The 24,753-nt window shown below is 40.7% G+C and overlaps 1 long non-coding RNA gene across 3 annotated transcripts in view; it reads right to left on the reverse strand.

The window, feature by feature from the left end:
• Nucleotides 1-24,753, reverse strand: part of LOC104968526 (uncharacterized) — a 158,909-nt gene that overhangs the window by 53,179 nt on the left and 80,977 nt on the right. For 2 of the 3 annotated variants that reach the window (XR_009491636.1, XR_009491637.1), the window contains exons 3-4: nt 2,816-2,933; nt 1,262-1,378 (exon numbers count right to left, since the gene is read on the reverse strand). This is a non-coding gene — a long non-coding RNA (uncharacterized lncRNA). The remainder of the gene's footprint in view (nt 1-1,261; nt 1,379-2,815; nt 2,934-24,753) is intronic. The other variant, XR_003030444.2, reaches the window with a different exon arrangement.

The following is a 24,753-nucleotide window of genomic DNA, read 5'->3' on the forward strand; positions in this document are numbered from 1 at the left end:
CCAATCTCATACACACACATACATACACACAAACACACACACATCTCTCCTTCACATCTCTCTTAAGATTTCTTTGCTTCCTAATGTGCTGTGCTGTGCTTAGTCGATCAGTCATGTCTGACTCTTTGTGACCCCATGGACTGTAGCCCACCAGGCTCCTCTGTCCATGGGGATTTTCCAGGCAAGAATACTGGAATGGGTTGCCATGTCCTCCTCCAGGGAATCTTCCCAACCCAGGGATTGAACCCAGGTCTCCAGCATTGTAGGTGGATTCTTTACCATCTGAGCCACCAGGGAAGCCCTTCCTAATAGATTCTCTCAAGAGACTCCATGGAAGCTGGGATGGCTCCAGATCCATAGAACTATGCAGAGACATTTTTGATTATCACAACGACTCATGGGCACTTCTGATCTTTACTCTCATTTACTTCTGGCATAAGGATCAGAGATGCTAAATGTCCCCCAGTCTGTATAAACCCAAACCACACTCCCTGAGCAACAGTCCCTCTGAAGGAGCCCTGCACCCACATCTCCCTACCTTCCCTTCTTCCCACTTTTTAAATCAGTGCCCCATCCCCACCCAACAGCTCATTCCAGCAAGAGCCTTAAGGAAGAGGAGGGGAAATGGATTAACTTATCACCCAAGAAGATAACCTACTGTTCTGAGTTCTGACCTCTGCCGACCCAGGTTCTCCACTTTCTTGGTTCACAGAGAACGTTGCTTTTTGCTTAGCTTGCTGAATACTCTTTATTGGCAGCTACTCAGAAGGCCCCCATTTGAAAGTCCCAGCCTGTGGGGTTGATTTTTGCTGCCAAAAACAGCAGTTGTTGAAGTCAGCTACATATTGCTGGGTCATCCATAAGGGTTTTGCCTTTTTTTCCTATGTGGAAAACATGTGTTCTGCCAAAGTCATGCCTACCCCCAGCATGGGAGCTGACAGGATTCCATTTGCTTCTAGCATAGGGAGAACTGACCCCTATAAATTACATTCTTCAATAATGGCCTGGCCCAGAGAAATCTGGCATCACCCCCAAATCTTTCTCTTTCCAGACTCTTGTAAGCTAGACAAGAGGAAGGGGGAAGGAAGGAGAGCAGTCAGGAACAACTTCTCAGACTCTGACTCGAGCCCCTGGGTGGATGTGATGCTCCTTAGTATCATCCTTAGTAAGATGTGGAAAACTGCCTGGGAAAAATCTGGAGACAGGAACATCAGGGGTTCAGTGCTGACCTTGTTAAGTCTGAGAGGCCTGTTAGACTTACTTAAATGGAGATGTTCGATGGCAGTTTGGTCCGTGAGTTAGACTCCAGGGAGTGGCCAAGATTGAGATATACATTCGGGAGAGATGCACAGTTCTAAGTCTGTGGACTGAAGATGACCTAAAGAGAGAAACAAAAAGACATCTCAGTCTTAGCTGCAAGGTTTAGAACCACTGAGTACAAAATCATTACCGGGTTCTGAGTCTGGCAAATATTACTAACAGACTGTCTAGTTATGATGTCTAGTGTATGAAATTAACTACTGGAGTGTCAGTTTTACATATACCATTGCTGTTTCACAACCCTGAAGTAAAGAGTGAGATGGATATGATGGTGAGGTCATGGATGATTTTTAGTTTCTTTCTATATTGTTCAAATTCTCTACAATGAATGTGCAACAATTCTACTATGAGAAAAACACAATAAATATTTTAAACAGTAATAGCCTATATGTGGTGCACAGTGTACTGCAGTCGGTGATCATAAATTCATGCAAACTCCACCACATTATCAGGTGAACACCAGTGTAAGGGTGGGCATTCCTCCTGTAATTTTAAATGAATTATGTATATAAACGTTTATGATTTTAATGATCTAGAATAATGATGCCTTGGTAAAAGTGGTAAGACCAAGATGTCAGCACGATACTTTGGACATAATAAAAGCGCATTTATTGAATAGACAAAAGGTCACAACTAAAAGTCACCCTACATGAGTCTATTAGCTTGAGGAGTTCACAGGCGTGTTCCTTACATTTCTCTGTATCTTTTCCAACTCTCCAAATGCAAAGGGATAGCAAAAATGTAATCAGGGAAAAAATTCTTGGCCACAACTCACATTCCAAAGGAAAAAATAACAACAACAAAATACCCAAGCAAAACCATCAAACCACATCCTGGTAAAAACTTCTCATGTGCCGCGAGGGCATTATCTGGTCCCCATCATTACCAGCTGTGACTTGAACAACCGGAAAAGGCCAGAATGTAGCAAGAGGAGCTAAAATGAAAGGCCCGTGACAAGGCTTTGAAGCTGAGTGTGTTCAGCAGCATTTGTAACTAAGGTGGCGACTAGAGAATTAAAGAAGGAACAGGAGGGCTCAGCCTAAGACGGAGTCACTAGAGCCTATTAATAAAGATGGGAGGAGTCTTTTCAGATCCAAATAAGAATGGCAATTTTCAGATCTATCACAAGAATGTTCTAGTTTTCATTCTGTTGATGTGAATTAATAGCCCACTTGGAGCAGTGTACATGCACGTACTCAGGGAAATGGGACAGCAAAACTGAAGGACTTTATACCAAGTTGGAAAGAAATGACTCAATACTCTGAAACTGATATCAGCAAACTTAACCCTAACACCAATTTATCACTGCTATATCCTGGAGGCCAGTCCACAGAATCAGAACTCCTAAGGATATAAATGTGTGATCAGATAAGTTAATCAAGATAAGCTTCTTACAGCAGAAACTTACATGCAGAGACTTACATGCTATGAGTCTCCCAGAGGGGTAAAACAGAACTGACATTTCCCTCAGTTCTTTGTTTATAAAAACTCTTACCCAGAGCATCCTAGACGAGTGATGTTCCAAAAAACACACTTGATAAATCCTTCTGAGCAGACATTAGGGTCACATAGGATTGATCAGGAAGAACTTTGTGGAAGTTGAAGCAGAGTTTCTAAACAGAGAGGTAAATAATTTGATGGAGAAATAAGAAGATAATTTAAACTGAAGAACCATACAATAGTTCAAAAATTAAATGTGTTTCTGAGGATGAGAACAAGCTATGTCCATGAAAGAGACATGGATTCCAAACTAGGTGTGGCTGAGACAGCTTTCTCTAAGAACTGCGCTGGTGCTGTTCAGTCACTAAGTTCATGTCTGACTCTGCAACCCCATGGACTGTAGCCCCCAAGGCTCCTCTGTCTGTGGGATTTCCCAGGCAGGAATACTAGAGTAGGGTGCCATTTCCTTCTCTGGGAGATCTTCCCAACCCAGGGATCAAACCGCCTCTTCTGCATTGCACAAATCCTAACAAATCAAGTAACTGGAAAAAGTCAACCAGCACTTTGAATTATAAAGAGGTCAAAAGTCAACCAGCACTTTGAATTATAAAGAGGTCAATGAGAAATGGTGGGTGAAGATTGAAGAATCTACTAATCTTATAGATAACATACCACAGAAGAGAATTCTTAATTTTAATAATTTTAAATTATTGTTTTGAATAATTTAAGAGTTGTCACAAATTTATAATGATCTACATATTTCAGAGCTAGTACATATTTAACTAGTTTTTATCAATTTGTCTCTTCTATAAGTTAGATTTGTCCCTTGGAAGGCTGCATGCTTTATAAGACAAATTCACAGTACTGTTTAATGCATTTGTTCTTTCGAGAATTCAGAATTATCAACCTTAAGGCAGAAATCCTGCCAGTTATAATCCTATCCTCACAAGACATCATCAAAATGCTGATTCATACTTGACTAAATAAGCTGCATATTAATTACTCATTTCAGTGTCAGAGTATTCATTATATATTGCTTTTTCCAAAGGAGGGAAAGATAAGGAGATGCTGATGCTTCCAGGGCATTTCATTAAAATGCACAATGCAGCAAAAATAAGTTACTTTTGCCCTTTAAATGAATTATGTAGAACAAATCTGTGAAAGTAATAGTGAAACAAAAGGCTTCATCATTTGGAGCCAAAAGGATATTTTTAGTCTCCTCTCTTAAATGCTTTTGGTGGCTCAAATCTATACAAGCTATGCTATAGTTTCTCCAGTCTATACCTCATGTGGAACTATTATCTATGCCTCTAGTTCCTCAGTACATATCTCCTCTCACTTGTATGCTGCTGCTGCTGCTAAGTCGCTTCAGTCGTGTCCGACTCTGTGCGACCCCATAGACGGCAGCCCACCAGGCTCCGCCGTCCCTGGGATTCTCCAGGCAAGAACACTGGAGTGGGTTGCCATTTCCTTCTCCAATGCATGAAAGTGAAAAATGAAAGTGAAGTCACTCAGTCGTGCCCAACTCTTAGTGACCCCATGGACTGAAGCTTAGCAGGCTCCACCATCCATGGGATTTTCCAGGCAAGAGTACTGGAGTGGGGTGCCATTGCCTTCTCCTCTCACTTGTATAGTAGGTTTTAATAAAGTCTGAGGCTACAGGGTGAACCTGACATAGTGGAAACTCATCCTGGACTTGGTCTCTGCTCCCCTGCCGTGTTTCAGGTCTGCCAGAGCAAGTCTTATGTAAGAATGCAAATCATGCTCCATCTGGTTAAATAGTGCTGCATACAGCAGTGCTGTGTGGGCTTCTCTTGTGGCTCAGCTGATAAATAATCTGCCTGCAATGCAGGGGACCTGGGTTCAATCCCTGGGTTGGGAAGATCCCCTGAAGAAGGGAAAGGCTACCCACTCCAGTATTCTGACCTGCAGAATTCCATAGACTGTATAATCCATGAGGTCACAAAGAGTCAGACACGACTGAGCAACTTTAACACAGCATCCAGCTTGTCAGAAGCACTAAAATGGTAGACATTAGGCTGAGGATGGTTATAATTACAAGACTGAAGGGGAAAATGAGAATGAAGCTAATACTGTTTCTTTTTGGAGAACTAGAAAGACAGTACTCACCAAAGTTTCTCACCTTGATGTCAAGAATCCCTTAGAACCAGAACTCAAGCCACACTCCCTTGTAGGGTTTAGGCACAAATGGATATAGTGATATAATTTGATGGCCCAACGGTTTTCTGGATGCAGGCTGAAAAGTCTACTTGTAGGAAGCTTATGCTAAGGGAAAGGGTGAAGATGACCTGATCCTGTTACAAACGCTTAGTTATCAAAATGGAGGAGGTATCCTGGGTACATCCTGGCAAACACATTTCAGACCTGTCCCTGCTCTAGCCTTCTGGATACATGTATACATCCAAGAAAGCAAGATGGAGCTATAAGTGCTCATTAATTATTTATACTAATTTGTATAATACATCTATTGTGATCATACCCTGCCAGAACATTAGGCAAAGGGGTGAAAAATATCACCTTCCTCACTTCCTACGCCTCCACATTCTTCTGACACCAAACTGGTAGGTTTGGTGTTATGGAGTCTCATGTGTTCTTGGTGAATCAGCCCACCTGCTAACTGTGCAGAGCAGAGCACAGGGAGGGACTCGAATGGCCACTGAAGGAGTGTGGAGAAAGGGGACCCCCATGCCAGCAGAGGACATGCAGAGCTGTTTCAGGGAGGCACCATACACAGAACAGCAATTGGAGGGCAAAACTGTCCAGTGTTACTGGGTGTGACCAGGGTGAAACTGCTGGGAGCCCATTTAAGATACCCCACAGAGAGTCTTGGAAATACTAGTGGGTGGGCAGGCAGGGAGCTGAAAATCCTCTGTCAAAAGATGAGGAAGGCCAGCGAAACTAGTGAAATTTTAGCTTTTGCTATGAATGTGACCTCAAGGGTTTTTTCTAGCTGATGAGTCCTGGGAGAAATATGTGGCATGTGTGAATCTGAGAGGTTCCCTTGCTCATTTTCTAACATAGAATAGAGGTCTGCTAACTGCCATTCTAGGAGAATCAGTTTAAGAACTCAAAATAGCTGGTCAGATATACCAAATTTCTTGTTTTCTTTCATTTTTCAGACATAGGAAAGCATGGGAGTGGTGTGATCATCTTGGGCCAGAAAACAAGATGGAAGAAGAGAAGCAGAGAGGGAGAGAGGCAGCCCAGGAGTCGATGAGCAACCGTCTTGTATTAGGCTCTTGGCTGGATTTCACTCATGGCCATTGTTTTAGTTGATTGTCCAACAAACAAACACACAAATCTGAATCAACTGTTACTATCAACATTTTACAGCAAATAACCATCTGGGTTGCAGGGGATAAAGTAACTTGTCCAAGATCACATAACTTTTAAGTGTTAAGAGTAAAAATTTGAATCAATGTCAATATGACATCAAAGTCCAGACCTGCACCCCCAAATGTGAGCAAAGCAGCTTGATAGGAAAGACATTAAAATTTCTATTTCTTTTGGACTTATGCTTGTCAGGAGGGCCATGCTAGTCCAGATCCAGTAGTGACCCACCATACATGGTTCACAAAATATTCAAGGAAGAGGGACCGAAGATGACAGTTGGGGTGTCCATGGTCTGCACACTCATCCATTAGCTTTTACTGAATTATAATGCACTGCTGTTTATGGGGCCCAGAGAAGTCATTTATATCATGATGACACAATGGGTTCTGATTCAAAGTCAGGCCAAAAATAATTATGAAGCCTATTTGAGGTATCGATATCTAACATTATAAACATTGCCTTAATGTATGTTACATATTTTCATGTGAAACAAAATGATTTTGTCATTGATGAATATACAGTTTTAAAATATTACATGTTAATACATCATTATCTCACTTTTAAACTTTTCTCTTTGGGCGTAAATGGACATGATACATCAATTCAATAGTATGTATATACAATTTATAAACAAATACATTTATTCTTATTGAGGATCCATGTTCAAAAGGTCCAGTAGACTATGTTATCAAAAAAAAGTTTTTGTTGGGTGCTTTGAATATATATGAATATTACAGTATATAAAGTTTTTGAAAGCAATTTTAAAGAATAAATAGAACAATAAATACCAAACAAATAGGAGGTAAATGCCATACAGTAAGGGATGTTTGGGGAAGAGAAGATGGGAGATGCCTTAATTTTGTAAGACTGAAGCCATCAGAGGGTGACCATACATTTTCTTTAGCCTTGGCATATGCTTGTTTCCCCAATATCTCTTCCAGATCTTGGGCACCCCTTTTACTCTCAAAGTGATATGGTTGGGATTATAAATTTTGTGGTCACCTTAATTATATAGAGAACTTTAAAATTTTTCATCTCACCCTATTTCTCTCACTTGCTCGCCTTTCTACCCTTGACTCAATTAAAAGCTTTTTCTCTTATATTCGTGGCCAGCCCTATTGCCTGTATCCAATGGAGGCTATGCCAAGTTTATGTCATGACCTTCCTTCCTGGCTAAATACATTTTAGGTGGGAGTTCACTGGTTAAGAGTTGGCATTTTCACTGCTATGGGCCCAGGTTCGATTTCTAGTCAGGGAATTAAGATCCCACAAGCCACACAGCATGACCAAAAAACATTTTAGGTGCCTTCCTTCCTTCCCAGCTTATAAACATATTTAAGTCTTATAAAAATCTTAAAACAAAAAAAAAAAATAGAAACCAATCTCTCTTTGCATATTTTTTCCTATTTTATTTTGAAAATTCCCTAAAGGAAGTTCTTACTTGCCACATGTATTTCCTTCTACACCCAACACACTACAGTCATTGCTTTTTTACAGCTTCCCGATGACCACACCATTTCATACTATGTTCTCTACTTTCATTTGCAAAAAGCTAATGAGAGCTTCATTAGAGATTTGAGCAGGGATCTTAGCTCTTTAACCAAAGAATGGTCCTCTTTTACCTACTCAGCCAAAAGAGGAATGAATTGGTGACCTTCGCACGGCCACAACCACATAAGCCTCCCATCCAAAGGCATTTCCTTAGCCTCCCTTCCTCTGTATCTTTACGGGAATGTTTGGAGTAATTGATCAGATTTGCACCTTAGAAGTTTCTATTATTTTAGTACATTTCAAGACACCGGGCAGTATAGTATAAATGCTATGGAATTTGAAGTAAAAACATCCGTGAATTCTGGTTCTGTCCCACAATACTGCTCAGTGATCTCACTCAAGTCATTAGCTTCTCTGAACCTGATTTCATTGTCTATCAAATGGAATTGATGATACCTCATCACAGGCTGATTATCACTGTGAGTTGTGTTCAGTCACTCAGTTGTGTCCAACTCTTTGCAACCCCATGGACTACAGCTCACCAGGCTCCTCTGTCCGTGGAATTTTCCAGGCAAGAATACTAGAGTAGGTTGCCTTTTGCTACTCCAGGGGATCTTCCTGATCCAGGGATCAAACCAGCAGCTCTTGCATTGGCAGGCAGATTCTTTACCACTGAGCCAGCTGGGAAGCCCAATCACTAAGAATTAAGTTACTAAAGACTATGTTCTCATGGACACTGGCTCACGTTTGTGTTTGTTTGTTTGTTTTCTGTGGTCAAAGTTTTCAACTGCCTTGAATGGCACAATTCATTGAGTGGGCTGTGCTTTAATCAACACTAACTTGCAACTGAGTCAAAAGCACCGTAAGAGTCACTGTGACACAGTGTGTACTCTCCACGTACTCAAGTCTAGAGTCTTCAGGGCAATGACACCATCTGTTCCTATGAGAACTCAAGACAAATAAATATACTGGAACTTCTGGGTAGTGCCCAAGCTCTGATATAGTTTATGCTGAACATTTTTTTTTTCCTAATTCCATTTATATATTATGTAAACAAAAGGAAGAATGGTATGAACGAACGTAAGGGAAGAGTATAACAGAAAAATTTTGGAGCTACCACTAACTGCCTGACGAAGGAGCTAGAGTCCAGCCTGAGAAGGGTTACACTGACCCTCCCCCAGAGCCACAGGCAAGAGATAGTCAATGGCTGGTGGGGGAGGGGGTCCGAAGAACCCTCAGGGATCCATAAGAATCAGAGTCCACTATAAACACCTGCCAAGCTGATGGCACTTGGCACCTCACACAGAGTGCACACTGGTAAACAATGCTCCCTCTTCCTTCTCACCTCCCTCATGACCCAGCCTCCATAGGAATATGGAGCAGGAAGAATAGAAGTGTTTTGAAAAATAGCTGAACACACGACCATTCCTCAGTCACAGACTTTCCACCTGCAACTTACACAATCCCAAATTGGAGAAAGAGGAGTCACTTCAACTTAAAATCAAGTTGGGAGTTTTGATAATTATTTGGTTATTATTATACTTACTTACCTGAGTGTTGTGTTTTATGTCTGGTCACCAAGAGTGATCAGAAAAATCAAGGGACTGCTTAAGTTTTCACTCAAGGGGAAGGACTGTCTCAGGAAAAATATAAAAAGAGTCAACTAGAGGCAAAATAGACTAGTATAACTGGTTCATCAACTTCAGTCATTCCTCTCACGGAGACATCGGTTGTAGGCTGCCCCCCAAGCGGAAGGAAAGAAAAGAAAGTGAAAGTGAAGTCGCTCAGTCGTGTCCGACTCTTTGCAACCCCATGGACTGTAGCCTACCAGGCTCCTCCCTCCATGAGATTCTCCAGGCAAGAATACTGGAGTGGGTTACCATTTCCTTCTCCAGGGAATCTTCCCAACCCAGGGATCGAACCTGGGTCTCCAGTGTTTCAGGCAGATGCTTTAACCTCTGGGCCACCAGGGAAGCCTCAAGTGCACACCTTAAATACAAAGCTGACATGGCAAAGCCTTAGACTTGAGGAGCCCACGGCAATGGTCAACATTGCAAGCCAAGGCATAGCAGAAGAATCGTGGTCTGCCACGTTGACTGGAATTTAAAGTGTAACAGGTGCAAGAATTGAAAGTAAGGTCAGGACAGGAATTCTAGGAGATGGGGCAAAGAAAAAGGAATTTACAATTGGTTTTAAAGACTTAAGACTACCAAGAAGCCCCACATTTACACTGCCTTCCAGAAGCCTTTGGTGCCTAATCCAAACCTCTGCCTTGACACTGCCAAGCATACATTTGTTGATAAGCAAGCAGCATTGAAATCAGCTAGAGAGAGAAAAGAACTCTTTCTTCAGTTACAGTCTCAGAAGTTAACTTTTTTATCTCAACTTGGTTCTTTGAAGTGCAGGAGAAAAAGTTACTGAAAAGTTTCCATCCTCTGATAAACTACCAGGCAACTATCAACATGGAGTTAGCCTCATCTCAGAGTCACTGTATGCAGTGATTTACAGGCAGAATTCCAAGGGTGGGAGGAAGACAAGAGCCTCAGTGCTGTAGGCCAGGGAAGCAATGCTTTATAATCTACTGGACAAAGGATAAGTCATATTACAGAAAACATGGAACTGCAGAGATAAAAGCACATTCATTCCCTGGGGCCAGGAAATTGTAGAGCATTTATCCAGGAAGCTTAAAATGAGAGAATTTCCCTGAGCCCACTCCCTATATTTATCTTTCTTGTTCTGATCTTTCTGTCTTCATTTCTCATTTCCTATATCTTACTGACAGTTTTTAATAATCAATGTATATGGAGGTAAGACAGCATTTTGAATAAATTAAATATATATAATATTAGTTTAAGTATTACAAAATTATTTTTCTCTCTAAATAATTCCAAAGCTTCAACACATTCTATCTAAAAATAAAACAAAAACTCTTAATCCATAAAACCTTAACAAACCTAAATACAGACACCATAGTATGACAAACACTTTAATATAATGGCTAAGAATAAATCATTCTGATTGTAATTTTTGTTGCTGAGAAACTTCCATTGTCCACCCTTCTCTGTAAAATGGGAAATACTATTTTCCTCCTCATTAAATTTACTGTACTTAATGAAATCAATGGTGGTCACTTTCAGTTTAAAAATTCAATATCAATCAACACCTGTTTCCTTAAATCACCTCCCTACATTTATTTTGCAAGTCTTCATATTTGCAACACAGGGAATGAGTCATAGTTAGGCAATTATTTCTAGTTTTCAAAAAATCAGAACTTACTTGGGACAGAAGACCTCTTAGCCTACCCTAAACAGCCATTCTTAAACACCATTGTTTTGATCATTTCTCCTAAGTGTTGACTTTTAAAAAAATCTTTGATTTTTTAAATTCAATCTAGCTTGATTATTCTCATATTTGATTCCACTTAAAAATTCACTGTAAATTGTGGTTGAGCATTTCTATTTGGGAGAGACTGTACTAATGGCTTTACATGCACTAGCTCATGAACTCCCATAACCATCCTGTGGGAGTGGTATATCTGCATACAGCACGATCCTCCAACAGGGACAGAAGACCCTCAGCATCCACTATCCTGTACAGCCGCATGGAAAAGACTGAAATATGAAGTGTGGGAGGTCGTGGGGCAGAGTCCAGCAGGGCTCAGCTGTTCCCACAGAGAAGCCCAGCAGCTCCCAACATCCTGGTTCTGGAAGGCAGTCTGTGTGGTCAGAGCAGCTGTGAAGCACCCAGATGGTCCCTTTGTGCTGGCACCAAGGCCCTGAAGAAAGTGTTAGCAATATCCTTCCTGTCCTCCCTGCTGTTAAGACAAACACTTGGGTTTCTTTGCTGAGGTCCTTTCCTTCCTTCACATCCTAGTATTCCAGAGTTCAGGCTGACCTCTTTTATAGTTGGTCATTCTGCAACACTTAAAAAATTCCTGAGCTTAAATAAAGTGTACTTAATGCAGTAAGCATGACCCTTTCAAAATATGTGATGACTTAAGCTTTCTTTTATTAACTGTTATGGATTGAATTATGTCCCCCAAAAAGATATGTTAAAATTCTAACCCCTAGTACCTTAGAGTGTGACTTTATTTAGAAAGAGCATATTTATAGAGGCAACCAATTTAATATGAGGACTTGAGGGTGGATCCTGATCCAGTATGATTGATATCCTAACAAAAAGGGGAAATTTGGACACAGATAATATAACCAAGCAGTACCTTATGGGACCTTCCTGGAACAGACCCCACCCCCACGTCCTCTGCCTGCTGCTTCTTTGTAGAAAAACTGTAGTCTCCCAGGCCTCCCCTGAGTCACAAAATGTCTAGCTTAAGAATTAATGAGTGAAAGGATGTGAAAATGTAGTAACAAAAATAGGAGTTGGGCCAGGAGACCTGGGAAGAATTTAAACAGTAAATCAGCCATATGGCAGTCACAGAATCTTTGATTCCTTCCTGAAGTACCTAGATAACAGGATCTGATCTACATCTCTTGAATTATTTTACAGATGCTAAAACTCCCATCAAATAGGAGTTAACTATTTAATGATCATGAGCAATTAGTCCCCAGATCTACTGGGGCCTAACAATTAATAATGTTAACACCTGTGACATCATCCTGTTATTTCGCCCATCAACCAATCCGAGAACTGTGTGTGGGCTGATCACACACTCTTTCCCTCATCTTGGCTTTAAAAATGCTTTCCTGAAACCCTCAGGAAATTTGGGTCTTTTGAGCATGAAAGTGAAAGTTTCTCAGTCGTGTCTGACCCTTTGTGACTCCAAGGACTATACAGTCCCTGGAATTCTCCAGGCCAGAATAGTGGAGTGGGTAGCCTTTCCTTTCTCCAGGGGATCTTCGCAACCCAGAGATGGAACCCAGGTCTCCTGCATTACAGGTGGATTCTTTACCAGCTGAGCCACAAGGGAGGCCTAAGGATACTTGGGTTGAGTAGCCTGTCCCTTCTCCAGCGGATCTTCCCAACCCAGGAATTAAACTGGGGTCTCCTGCATTGCAGGTGGATACTTTACCAACTGAGCTATCAGGGAAGCATGAGCCCACTTATTTCTCCTTGCCCTCAGACACCTTGATTTCAGGCTTCTAGCTTCCAGAACTATAAAACAATGTTTCTGTTGCTTTAAGCCACTTGCTTTGTGTTACTTTGTTAAGGCAGCCCTAACAAACTAACAAGTTAACCAAACCGATTTCTGGTTTTCTTGTTTTCCTTTCACACCACCCCCTCCGCCCCCTCCCATTATTATGGTAAGTTTGACTAGCTGCAGCTACATGGCTGTTCTGATTTTCTCTTTTATTAAATTATCTTTTCTCGGCATCAGAGATGGAATTTATTCTTACTTCCATTGCTGCTGCAAATGAAGCTCGAAAAAAGAGAAGAGTTCCACTATCAAAGGAGGTCCTCACTTTCATTGCAAGAGCTAAGGGAGTTTAGTGATCACATCCACAGACTGGCTCACACACTGCCTTAACATCGCAGCTTTAGCACAAAGGACGATTCTCCCTCCCCCACCCTCCAAATGAATGAGAGTTTAAATGACAAAAGTCTTTTCATTATTTGCCTGATAGCTCAGCCTCCGCCAGTACCATCTCGAATCTGCAGATGTGCTTGTCACTACATCCAGAGGAGAGCTGGGGATCTCTCTAGACTTCAGGGGTGATTCCAGCAGCAGTAAGATCCAACTCCACATTGTAAGCCGTACAACCTTAGGCATGTCCGTGTTCCCAGCTACACACAAATCTAAGTGAATTCATGATGCGGAGCACTCTTCCCATCCTTTCTAAGAACACTGGTGAAAATATGAAATCTTCTGTGGGGTAGAGGATGAAACCAATCTTATAGCCTTTAATTATAGTGCTGTTTTAAAAAATTTTTTGATTAATATCTTCTTCTGAGTCAAAATATTTATTATAAGACCTATCTCATAGGATGCTCTGAAATCATTCATGTATTCATCAGTTTATTATTTATTACTACATAAAATAAATAGCAACCGTTTATCAAGAGCTTACTGTGTGCCAGGCACTGTGCTAAGTGCTTTACTTTATCATTTTTACACCTAGGAACCACATAAGGGACGAACTATTATTACCTCATTTAATAGACAATGACATTTACCTGGCTCAATGGTCCGTACCCAAGTTCATAGGGTCAATGCTTAAAACCAAATTTCTGACTTCAGAGTCCACTACTCAGCTATTGAGCAGTGCTAATGAGTACTCAGCTATTGTGCTAAAAGGGCTTCCCTGGTGGCTTACCAGTAAAGAATCCTTCTGCCAAGGTAGGAGACAAGGTTCAATCCCTGGATTGGGAAGATACCCTGGAGAAGGAAATGGCAACCCACTTCAGTATTCTTGCCTGGGACTGTCATGGACAGAGGAGCCTGGAGGGCTATAGTCCATGGGATCGCAAAGAGTCAGACAAAATTTAGCAACTAAACAACAACAACACTTGTGCTAAAAACAGAGAAGAATAAGATTTTTCTTTTAATGGCTATATTCCTTGTGGTCAAGGAGCTGACAGATGAGGGAACAAAAATGATAAGTAAGCACCTCAAAATCAGTGAGTCTGATAATGCCCATGAGCTTCCCACGTGGCTCAGTGGTAAGGAATTTACCAATCTCAATGGAAAAGGAGGAGACATGGGTTTGATCCCTGGGTCAGGATGATCCCCTGCATTCAACTCTTTGCAACACCATAGACTGTAGCCTGCCAGGCTCCTCTGTCCATGCAATTTTCAGGCAAGAATACTGGAATGGGTTGCCATTTCTTCCTCCAGTGGATCTTCCTGACCCAGGGATCAAACCCATGTCTCCTGTGTCTACTGCATTTGCAGGCAGATTCTTTACCACTGAGCCACCTGGGAAGCCCTTATGCTGATATAGCTCACATCAAAATCTCTTAATACACAATGATGTCAAGGACTCTTTCTATATGGTATTTGATTAACAAAAGGATCTTCAGAAGGAATATTCCAAATGATGACAGGACATAAGATGAATAAAACATCCACAATGTGCTGACTTGAAACTCAGATTGAAAGAATCTAATCTTGGCAAACTTGGGAAACAGTCATAACATGGTAGAGATGGTATGGTATAACTGCCTCCTCTTGCGTAGTTGAAGCCTCCTAAAGAGGACAGGCTGTCTTTCCTCTCTGGCCTTCCTCTGTCTCAGGCAAATTCCAAATCCTCCTCCAGAGTCCCCTTGTCTACTGCAGCCCAAAAGAGCATGCGCTCCCAGTACTTAAGTTTTATTCAATTCTTGGCTTGTCTTTGGCCTGATTTCCTCAAGCTCCCCAAGGCTGAGGGTTACTGAGAAGTGCTGCCTTATCTATTTATCAGTCGTACGTAACCTCATGGCATTGTGTAGCTGAAACAGACCTTGGTGAGCATTCCCTTGAACCTGCTCCTTACTTTGACACTCTCAGCATTTATGCAATTAGTTTGCTCAGTTTAATTTGTATTTCTACAGTTGATGATTTGGTAGTATACTTAAGAATTTTTTTCTCTATGCATTTTCTCTCTCAACTAGACCACACAATCCTCAAGGCCAGGGGATGTATAAGCACAAAGGATCTTAAGTTTTACTGTTCCCTCCTATGGTTTTCAAGCCACGAGTGCTCAATAAATGTTTTCAAATGGAGAATCCAATATAGTAAAAGTAAGACAAATAAAGAAAGTAAAATCAGATGTCCTTTTTCTTTGTTTAATGAAGCAGTGCATTTACTTCTCAAAGCTTTTCTAAACTAATTAGAGAAAACTTCAAAACTGAGTTTGGACTCTGCTGATTCTGATAAGACAGTCTTAAATGATATCAATTCATATTAAACATCTATATATACGATATACCTGGTTACTGATAAAAGAAACCCACTCATAATTAAATAAGAAAAAACAAGATGGAAATCACCATGAGACTACAAGGCAAAAAGTCAGCTATGCTTCAGGACAAGGCCTCTGACACCTTCAGAAAGGCCTTCTACCCATCCTCTCTGCTCTGCACACATCCTTTATTCATCTCCAGCTCAGTCTCTCTCCTTCAGATAACCACAAAGGAAAAATAAGGTGGCCAGAATACACCTAGCTTACATGTTGTAAGTGCAGTCATGCCAAAAAGACTGAATTTTTTAATTCCAAATTTCCTAAGGGAAGGACTCTAATAGACCTAACCTGAGTCTTCTACCAACCTCTGGACCATGGCTAGAAAAAGACAGTCATGTCAAATTTTGATTTTTTCCATTCTAATGAGAAGAGTTTGCAGTTTCACTTATTGCTATTTTCACTTAATTGTATCAGGCAAGGTGTTTTCATATGTGAAAGTGAAAGTGAACTCGCTCAGTTGTGTCGACTCCTTGCAACCCCATGGGATCCTCCGTCCATGGGATGCTCCAAGCAAGAACACTGGAGTGGGTTGCCATTTCTTTCTCCAGGGATCTTCCCAACCCAGGGATGGAACCTGGGTCTCCCACACTGCAGGCAGACACTTTACCCTCATGCAAAGATGGGCTCGGTAAAGGGCAGAAATGGTATGGACTTAACAGAAGCAGAAGATATTAAAGAAGAGGTGGCAAGAATACACAGAAGAACTGTACAAAAAAGACCTTCACGACCAAGATAATCACGATGCTGTGATCACTTACCTAGAGCCAGACATCCTGGAATGTGAAGTCAAGTGGGCCTTCGGAAACATCACTACGAACAAAGCTAGTGGAAGTGATGGAATTCCAGTGGAGCTATTTCAAATCCTGAAAGATGATGCTGTGAAAGTGCTGCACTCAATATGCCAGCAAATTTGGAAAACTCAGCAGTGGCCACAGGACTGGAAAAGGTCAGTTTTCATTCCAATCCCAAAGAAAGGCAATGCCAAAGAATGCACAAACTACCACACAATTGCACTCATCTCACACGCTAGTAAAGTAATGCTCAAAATTCTCCAAGCCAGGCTTCAGCAGTACGTGAACCATGAACTTCCAGATGTTCAAGCTGGTTTTAGAAAAGGCAGAGGAACTAGAGATCAAATTGCCAACATCTGCTGGATCATCAAAAAACCAAGAGAGTTCCAGAAAAACATCTATTTCTGCTTTATTGACTATGCCAGAGCCTTTGGCTGTGTGGATCACAATAAACTGTGGAAAATTCTGAAAGAGATGGGAATACCAGACCACCTGACCTGCCTCTTGAGAAACCTGTATGCAGGTCAGGAAGCAACAGTTAGAACTGAACATGGAACAACAGACTGGTTCCAAATAGGAAAAGGAGTACATCAAGGCTGTATATTGTCACCCTGCTTATTTAACTTACACTCAGAGTACATCATGAGAAACGCTGGACTGGAAGAAGCACAAGAATCAAGATTGCCAGGAGAAATACCAATAACCTCAGATACGCAGATGACACCACCCTTATGGCAGAAAGTGAAGAGGTACTAAAAAGCCTCTTGATGAAAGTGAAAGAGGAGAGTGAAAAAGTTGGCTTAAAGCTCAACATTCAGAAAACTAAGATCATGGCATCTGGTCCCATCACTTTATGGGAAATAGATGGGGAAACAGTGGAAACAGTGTCAGACTTTATTTTTCTGGGCTCCAAAATCACTGCAGATGGTGATTGTAGCCATGAAATTAAAAGACGCTTACTCCTTGGAAGGAAAGTTATGACCAATCAAGATAGCATATTCAAAAGCAGAGATACTACTTTGCCAACAAAGGTCCATTTAGTCAAGGCTATGGTTTTTTCCAGTGGTCATGTATGGATGTAAGAGTTGGACTGTGAAGAAATCTGAGTGCCGAAGTATTGATGCTTTTGAACTATGGTGCTGGAGAAGACTCTTATGGGTCCCTTGGACTGCAAGGAGATCCAACCAGTCCATCCTTAAGGAGACCAGTCTTGGGTGTTCATTGGAAGGACTGATGCTGAAGCTGAAACTCCAGTACTTTGGCTACCTGATTCGAAGATTGACTCATTGGAAAAGACTGATGCTGGGAGCGATTTGGGGCAGGAGGAGAAGGGGATCACAGAGGATGAGATGGTTGGGTGGCATCACTGACTCAATAGACATGAGTTTGAGTAAGCTCCAGGAGTTGGTGATGGGCAGGGAAGTCTGGCGTGCTGCAGTCCATGGGGTCACAGATTTGGACATGACTGAGAAACTGAACTGAACCATACTGAACTATTCAGTAAACATGTGCAAGCTATAATGAATGATCAGAAGTTTTATCTTTAACAGGCATCAATATTTTATTCATTTATTTAAACGTCTCCAAATCCTACCCCTAATTCAATTTGTCTTTTTTTTCTTTTGAAACCAGTTGATTGCTTAATGGATAATTTAACTTTTATAGAACCATAAAGTCTAATCCTGGGAGAATTACTAAATTCTCCAGAGAATTAGAGAATTCCAGTGGTGAAAATACAGTCAGAGAAAAAGATTTATAGTCTGCTCTTATGGTATAACATATAGAAACAACTATTGTGATATTTTCAAGTCCCCACAGCCAAGAGTTGTATAAGAGCCCAATGGAAATATCCCAGCAACCTAATGACCAATTCCAAGCAAATTCTAGGATTTTTTTTTTTTTTACCTCATCCAACATATTTAAATAGTAAATTCCACAAAGTAGCACAGACAGAAAACATTAAGTACACAAGAGCCAATGTTCTTTGAGTGTGGAAAATTCTAGAATGAGAAATAAACTATCCTGTGTGAGACCAAGACAACATACAGGGGCAGGAAACTGCTAAATGTAACTCAGTGAGTGTTCTGCAGCAAGCTATTCATGGTGAACAGCGTGAACAAAACCTCTGGGTTCCAAATCTCCCCTTCCTGACAGAGACTTGTATCTATCTGCCCATTTATTATTTGGAGCAGGGATGACTGACTGTGGGACTCTCAAATCATGTATAATATAAAGAGACTGACTTCCCTCAGGCTTCCAGATTGTCAGGCAAGGCCATCCAGGGCACTTCGGCTTTAAAATCCAAACAGTCACTGAACAATAAAATACGTTACTATTGAATCCAGTCCAAGCGAGTCAAGGTCTCATTATACAGGCCCTCGGGGCTGAGAAGAGGCAGGAGAACAACGATGGAAATGCGGTTGCCATGGTGTCTCTGCTGCATCCCCTCCATTCATAGGGGTGGGACCGAGTCTCTCTGAATCAGTTTGGTGGCAAACATCTCTGCTTACCTTTCACAGAACTCGGATCAACAGTGAATGTGCCTGCATCTTGCACTGATCATTATAGCTCTATACTCTTCAGGTATCCTAAGTGATCATTTCGCAATTCTTGAACAGAGTTGGCTTCTTGCAGCTGAGAGCGCAAAGCAATTTTACCATGATGTATATGCAATTTTGACATATGAGATTAGGAGAGGGAAGTAAGCATAATCAGGAGCACAGAGCCACCAGCCACTGGGAGGAGGAAGATCAGGGTTCTCCTCCTAACTCTGTTACTAACTTACAGGTCAACCTTCAGAAAACTCCTCAGCTAGCTGAGATGTTTAGTTTCTTCCGTTTATCTAAGATATTGATTACAAGATGCACAGTTATTTAATTTATGACCGAGAAATAAAAACCAGAGCCATTTATGACTATAATACATCACGGAGTATAAAATGCATCCTGATTGAAGAGATATTAAAATATGAAAAATACATTTTAGAATCGGTAATAAAACAGCATAATTGATGGGTGTCATAAAACAGATATTTCTGAAAGAGGTCCTCCCTGGTTGCTTGCTTGTTTAAAGAAATGACTATTGGAATGGCTGGCATCCTTTCTTTTTGCAGTTGCACTGAAGCAATTGAAAACAGCCGTAGGAAAGAGAGGAGCAAGGCTTTTAAGGAAAATGCACTTGCCTGCAGTTGTAAAGTGACTCTCAGGCATTTCAAAGTTAAATTCCCGGTCCATTCGAAACAAAGTCCAAAGTCAGGATTCTGTGAAAGGTCAATTCTCATTCCCTGTTTACCAACCAGCTTAGTCATCATTTTCATCTACCAGACTCTCTTCATTTCCAGCTTATTGATTAGTTATCTCTTCTTTCTTTCTCCCTCCCTTTTCTTTCTCTTCCTCTCATCCATCCATATTCATCAAGCACCTACTTTGTGCTTAATAAATAGCCAGGTCCTATGCTAAGTGCTCAGACACAACAGTGAATAAGAGGCGCAGTCTGAGCCCTCTTCAAGAAACACACCCATCTAGAGTGGGAGACAGTCACAGGAAAAGCAATTGCAATGCAGAGTAATAGGAGCACAGGCAGGACTCAGAAGATCGATATCCAAGCTGAGACCTGAAACACAATGAAGAGCATGCCCATTTACACGATAAACTCCCTCACACCAGAGGACTGCACGTTCCAGCTAACTGAATTCTAGTTAACTAGAATAACTCAAGAACGTATGACCTACATCCTCTGTTTTCTCCGGTAATCTAACCTTATTTTGCACTCCTCTCCAGGTTACCTTCTGCACTAGCCAATCAGCAGCCTCACTTCCCTGTGCCCTACACCTTCACTCCACTCTTTCAGTTGCCTAACGGGCTCTCTTCCATAGTCTTCCACCCAATTACACGTATGACTTACACAGTGCCTGTTAGGCAACTCTGCACAACTTTCTCAAGAGAAAACTTAGATGCAGACAGGTTTAGCAGCTAGCATGAGGTCACACAGCTGGTAAGTAGTCAAGCAGAATCCAAACCAGGCCCAACTGTTCCCCAAACCCCTCCTCTTTACACTATACCCCACTGGCACAGTATAGCCACAGGTCTTCTTTATTTCAAGGCCAAGCTCAAGTCTACCATGTCCATGAGATTTTCCTCTGATAGTTGCAGCCCATGCAGACCTTACTTTCCCTAGTCTTTCTGTGTTTATTCTCTGAAATTTGTTATAGACTTGACACTGTTTTTAAATGAACAAAATAATCTCCATAAAACTGTAAACAATTTATGGGAAGAAAGTGTATTTTATGATATCTTTGGGATTATCAATGTTATCATTTATATCAATGTTTGACATTCTCTAATGACAATGGGCTTTTCTCTTTTATATACATAGGTTAGAGGATTAGGATATTAGCTATTTGAGAGGACTCCTTAGGTGGGTTCCAGGTAAAGGACACTTCTGGTGATTTTGGGCTGTAGAAGAAGCTCTGAGAGACACCAGCCAACCTGCTTTTTATTCTTAATTCCACTTTCCCTCCAGGCAGTGTCATGAATTTTGGGAGCACTCACTGTAAACAGGAAATGAAAAAAACATAAAATCTGAGCTCTGAACTCCCTCCCTATGCAGTCAGACCAGAAAAGTATCCCTCTCTGAATGCAAATTAAACACAACTGAAGATGAGAAATTAGATTTTTCTACTGAAATTTCTTGGCACATGAATTCTCAAGTGGATAAGAGTTGACATGAATTACTGTTTTTATTCTCCCCCATACCTAAGTCACTTCCAGGGTGATCACAAAGCACTCAAAGGAGTGCATTCACCCCACCAGGCTGCCAATTGATCATTTAGTCCATTATTACATAACTTATTACCAGAAAGAGGCAAAAGCATAGAGCGGAACTTGATCCCTTATCATTATTTGCCTGACATTTATAGTACTTTTCTCCAGGCTCTGTGCAGAGAATATTTAACAAGCCACATTAACTTCCAGGCATCTAGAATTGTACAGTTGAAAACAAAGGAAGCAGAAGAAAGAACAGTAACGGTAAAAGGGCGGATAAGGGAATATCTCCAACAGGGTAAGAAAAGCAGATAAAAGTAAAATCAAATCCCAGAGAAGATGGAAGAGTATGTTCTAGCTACCTGGGAGTCATGGTACCATAAAGACCACAAAACAAAACTGCTGAGAGAGTTCCATTTGCCCTTTAGGCCAGAGCTCAATTTGCTGAATTGAATAAGGGACTTCAGGGCCTAGGAAATAAGAGCAAAAAGCATTTCCAATTTGCCATGCATGTTCTGAGTTGAAGGCAGAGGAAACAAGAGGAAATCTTTATGTGGACCCCAAGTAAAGTCTATTATCTAGTCATATGGACACAAACCACCTAGACTAGAGCACACAAATCACTGAAACTCCCTTCTTTTTCACTCAGAGAATAAAAACCCAGAGTGACATCATATCCTTAGCTACCCAGGAATTTTACTGTAAAGATATCAGCCTTTGTCAGTTTTTACCAGGATAGGCTTTTCTCTAGAATGCTTATTTTCAGCATTTTAATTACCATTTCACATATAGATAACTACACACACATATCATATGACTTTGCATTGGACATGAAGACCTAGTTTAGAGGTTGCACATTTTTCACTGATCACATTTTCCTATATATTCTGGATGTGTCTCAAAGACTATCTCAACTTCCACTATCCCTCAAACACCTCATGATGGCCATGTAAGGTCTGCATCAGTTCATAAAGGTCTCTCTAATCACATGCAATTCTCATTACCAGGATACACTCTTTCCAAGTAAACGTCAAGAGAAAAGAGACAACCTGAAGAGATTTGGCAAAACTTCCCCCGTTATTATAAGAGATAAATGTTTCCTTTACTTCATTAATTCACATCTTTTGGCATAGAGAATGTGCATTACCCTTGCAGCTATCACCATCCTCAAAATATCTTGGAAAATTTGTGAAAAAGCTTAATGACTCATGCAAAGTTTCCCCAGCTGGCATCTACAACTTGCTAGAGCCATTGCTATCCAGATGAAAATTAAGCTGGACGATAAAATGGGAAAACATCACAAAATGCCTTGTAATCTCCAGATAAATTTGAGAGCAGCTTAATTTCCATTTGTCTAGGATTTAAGATGTTTACCATAAAGCTTTCCTTTGGGAATGGGAAACCAAACTTGCATGATAAATATTAACAATAGATATTTTATCTCAAAAGATGGTTGCATGTTATCCATTTTTTTTAACCATCCATATATCCCCCTTCAACAAATGCATGTGGAATATTTATTATGTGCTCTTTATATTTTAGAAGATATGTGCTCTTCATATTTTAGAAGATATGTGCTCTTCATGTTTTAGAAGATATAAACAAGAGCAAGTCATGCAGTGTCCACAAGGAACTTACAGTCTTCTTTAGGGAGAGAAGACACATATTAAAAAATGGTAATGATCAAAGACAAATAACTTTTAATAGCAAATATATACCTCCCTACTCAACTTTTTTCTTAGCTATATTCAGAGACAGTTTAGGGTCAAATGTCGTCTCTGGGTTCATGAATTCAATTCATTAGGGTGAATCCACTAGTATCCACTTTTAGAGTAATCTATTATTTACCATTTTTGCATGTCAGTTTATTGAAATGGAGACAAGAATGTACAAAGCACATTCATGGAACCATCAGTTTCTAGTTTCATCTGTGTAGAGAGTTTTAGAAGAATTAGTCTGAAAGGTGTGGTGTATCCACACTGGAAAGCACCTTAAAGGCGAGGTTCTGGCTAAGTTTAATTCAGTAGGCAGCAGCGGATACTGAAAGTTTTTAGACAGGACCAAAGCTTGAAAACTAACCCGTCATTATGAAATTTATCCATACACATATAAATTATGAAAATGAAAACTGAAAATCAGAGCAACCAGTTAGGAAGGTATTGTATTCTTCATCACTGGTGATGAAAGAATGAACTAAAATAACAAAGAGAAAAAAAAGTGAGTTCAACTTTGATCACCTTTAGTTTGAGTTTGAATCAATGAATCATCTTTCAGATGAAAATATGCAGCAAACCACTGAAAATGCAGGTCTAAGACAGGTCATTGCTGTGATTTAGGGTTTGAAGGTATTTTCCAAGAAGTGTTATTTTAATTCAAGTGACCAGATGGCAATCACTTAGAGAAAGACTATTGCTAGGGAGAGAAATGAAAACTAAGAAGAAGGAGACCTTTATTTAGAAAGCAGGAAGAGGACCAAAGGGCAAGTCTTAAAAGTAGTAATAAAGAATCAGAGATGCATAGAAACACTTGGCATCACAAAGTTCAACCGAAGTTTTGAGGTGTGTGTCTTAGTTTAATTGTGCTGCTGTAATAAAATACTATAGAATAGGTGGCTTAAACAACAAACATTTCTTTTTCACAGTTCTAGAGGCTGGAAGTCTAAGATCAGGGTACTGGAATGGATGGGTTCTTGGTGAGACCTTTCTTCCTAGTTTGCAGATGGCTGCCTTCTTGTATTCTCACCTGATGGAAAGAGAGATCATCTTTATCGTGTCTCTTGTTATGAGGGCACTGATCCCATTCATGAGGGCTCCATCCTCATCACCTAATTATTATTTCCCAAAGGTTCCATGTCCAAATACCATTGCACTGGGATTAGGGCTTCAATATTTGAATTTTGGAAATACACATTCAGCCCATCTCAATGTGGATGGCCAAGACATCTCATACTGCAGAAAGAGTCAAGAAGATAAGAACTAAGATTCTGTCTTCTGAGTTAGAGACTATGAGATGCTGGTGACCAATAAGAGCATAGTTTGAGCATAGTTGAGGTTGCAAGCCAGATTCCAAGAAGTGTGTGGTAGGTACAGACTATTTGCCAGCAAAGAAATGTAAAGAGGTGTTATCAGGGTCTTGCAGGGGAGGAGGTGTTTGCTATTTTGACTGCATGTTTTCTCAGTTTGTGGTTTTTTTTTTGTTTGTTTGTTTTTTTACTTAATGGCAACTTGAACATGTTTGTCAAATGGAGGGAGATGTCCAGAGATGCCTCTGAAGAACATATTGAAGCATAAAGGGAATAACCAGCAGAGCAAGATTCCAGGGGAAGCAGGAGGCCATGAGATCTAGGAGAATAGTAACAAAGGAGAAAGATGCCTCTTTCCTGAGATTTGAAAGCAAGAGTGAAAAATAGGTGAAGATGCTGAGAAATACTCAAGAGAAGTTTCCCTCACTCACTGTAGTCAAGTAGACTCAAGATACCTCTAGAGTCAGAGAATGAAGGCCAGCTCGGAGAACGTGCAGAAAGTTGAGGCAGTTTAGAAGCAGGACTCAGCAGTATGTGACAGGAACTAAAGAGAGAAGGCAAAAGTACTGTCCATAAGTATGGAAACGCCATTGCAGAAGAGCTAATGCATTTCATTTAAAACTCTGGGATCAGTTTTGTGACTTACTTTGACCAGTAACCTGTGAACAAGAAGT

This window comes from Bos taurus, chromosome 2 (assembly GCF_002263795.3).
Source record: "Bos taurus isolate L1 Dominette 01449 registration number 42190680 breed Hereford chromosome 2, ARS-UCD2.0, whole genome shotgun sequence".
Classification (NCBI taxonomy): domain Eukaryota; kingdom Metazoa; phylum Chordata; class Mammalia; order Artiodactyla; family Bovidae; genus Bos; species Bos taurus.